The sequence below is a fragment of the Eriocheir sinensis genome, chromosome 42 (genome assembly GCF_024679095.1).
Source record: "Eriocheir sinensis breed Jianghai 21 chromosome 42, ASM2467909v1, whole genome shotgun sequence".
In the NCBI taxonomy this organism is placed as follows: domain Eukaryota; kingdom Metazoa; phylum Arthropoda; class Malacostraca; order Decapoda; family Varunidae; genus Eriocheir; species Eriocheir sinensis.
The window spans coordinates 13,169,026-13,171,525 of NC_066550.1; the positions used below are offsets into that span (position 1 = coordinate 13,169,026).

The window sequence follows — 2,500 nt, forward strand, 5'->3', positions numbered from 1 at the left end:
CCTTTCGAGAGAGTGTAGATTTTAAATGCTTAAGCTTATCCTCGTAGGGCAAGTTTCTCACCCCCTGAATCATCTTTGTCATCCTCCTCTGTACAGATTCTAACACCTTGATACCCATTCTATAGTAGGGGGACCAGAACTGAACTGCGTAATCAAGGTGAGGTCTAACTAGCGCTCCTATTACTTACGTTCCTTGAGATGAAACCCAGAACCCTATTTGCACGATTCTTAGCCTGAATGCATTGAGCCCTAGGACGGAGGTCAGCGCTCACTAAGACTCCTAAATCCCTCTCACGCCCAGACCTGTTTAGAGGAGTGCCATTTAAGGAGTAATTGTGTGAGGGGTTACTCCTGCCTACACTCAGAATGCTACACTTCCCGACATTGAATTCCATCTGCCACTTCCCCGCCCAATCATATCCCATTGAGACCCGAGAGAAAACTACTGAAGGGAATCACTTCAAACTGATATCCCATGACGTTTGTGAGTGAAATATGAAAAAAAAAAAAATTTGTTATTTATGAATGCATGTTTGTTTATCCACAATACTTTCAGATAGTAATTGTAAAAAAAAAAAACTTTGAAATGGCGATAAATAATAGCGTCATCATGATGTCTTCAGGACTCAATGGGATATAGTCTGTCAAGCTCATCCTGGAGAACAGTAGCGTCCCTGTCTGATTGGATTACTCGACCGATCTTATCATCTGCGAACTTACTGACACACACACACACACACACACACACACACACACACATTAATACTTACACACTCATTGTAAGAGGAGGAGGAGGAGGAGGAGGAGGAAGATTGATGTGGACGCTTCCTTCTCCTTGCTCCAACACGCCGAAGAAGACATACGGAGGAGGAGGAGGAGGTGGAGGAAGAGGAGGAGGAGGAGGAGGAAGGACAATTTTCCCTCCGAAGTCTTCTATGAGATGGAGGAGAGGTGGAGGAGCTTCTGATGGAGGAGGAAGGGAGGGGGAGGAGGGAGGAGGAAGGGAGGGGGAGGAAGGAGGTGGAACGGCTAGCTCTTCTCTCCTCCTCCTCCTCCTCCTCCTCTTCCTCTTCTTCCTCCTCTTCCTCCAGGATTTCAAGAGGGAGGTTTTCTCTTAGAGCAAATAAATTCATCTTATATTTCTTCCTCTTTTTTTTTCTTTTTCTCCTCTTTTTCTCTTGTTCCTCTTTCTTCCTCTCTTCTTTCTTTCTCTCTTTCACTTTCTCACAATATCGTTTTCTTTAATTTATCTCTCTCTCTCACTTTGCTCTTTATCTCTCCTCCTTTCTTTCTTCCTTTTCCTCTTTTTCTTCTTCTTCTTCTTCTCTCTCTCTCTTACGCCACACAACGCAAATTCTTCTTCTTCTTCTTCTTTAAACTCACACGCAACACTTCACAAATTCTTCCTATTTTCTCTTTCTTCTTCCTTTCTTTCTCCCTTTTTCTTATTTCCCCCTTCTTCTTCTTCTTCTTCTTCTTCTTCTTCTTCTTCTCTCACTCACTCTGTTCGTCACGTCAGTTAAACACTTTCTGAAATCCACTTCCGCTGACATTACTTATATATATGCCTCCTCCTCCTCCTCCTCCTCCTCCTCTTCTTCCGTTCCCCCCTCTCCTCCTCCTCCTCCTCCTCCCTCTCCAATCGTTCATATCCTTTTTTTTTGTCCTTTTTTGTTTCTTTTGTTTCTTTATTTTCCTTCTTTGTCTTTTTCTTTCTTCTTCTTCTTCTTCTTCTTTTACTTTTTCTTATATATTTTGTCTTCCTTCCTTTCTTCTTTTCTCTATTCCTTCTTTTTCTTCCTCTTTCTATAGTTATTCATATTTGCTTCTCCTTCCTTCCTTTCTTCCTTCTTTTCTCTATTCCTTCTTTTCTTCCTTTCTATAGTTATTAATATTTGCTTCTCCTTCCTTCCTTCCTTTCTTCTTTTCTCTATTCCTTCTTTTTCTTCCTCTTTCTATAGTTATTCATATTTGCTTCTCCTTCCTTCCTTTCCTTCGATTCATTCATATTTTCGTTTTTCTTTCATTCATTAATTCTCTCCTCCTCCTCCTCCTCCCTTCTTAGAAATGATTTAAATATGTCCAAATGTCATTATAATTCTACTAAACAGGATTTCCTCTCCCCCCTTTCCTCTCTCTCTCTCTCTCTCTCTCTCTCTCTCTCTCTCTCTCTCTCTCTCTCTCTGCTTCTTTCCTCCTCCTCCTCCTTTTTCTTTCTCACTTTTCTTCTTCTTTCTCTTCTTTTAATTCTTGTTCTTCTTTATCATCTTCTCCTCCTCCTCCTCTTGCTCCATTTCCGCTCCTCTTTCCTGTTCTTATCTCTCTCCTCTTCCTCTCCTCTTCCCCTTCTCTTTCTTTTCCTTAAATTATCAATAAAAAACAAAAAACAAAAAAAAGTAGTAAAATGTTTGATTAAGTAACTTTCCTAAAAACTTTCCTTAAAAACTTTCCGTGAGAATATTATTATTATTATTATTATTATTATTATTATTATTGGCGG

General features: G+C 40.2%; 1 protein-coding gene across 6 annotated transcripts in view; it reads right to left on the reverse strand.

Moving 5' to 3' along the window:
* Window positions 1-2,500, reverse strand: part of LOC127010051 (uncharacterized protein DDB_G0271670-like) — a 56,841-nt gene that overhangs the window by 16,012 nt on the left and 38,329 nt on the right. The gene's annotated exons all lie outside the window — the stretch shown is intronic.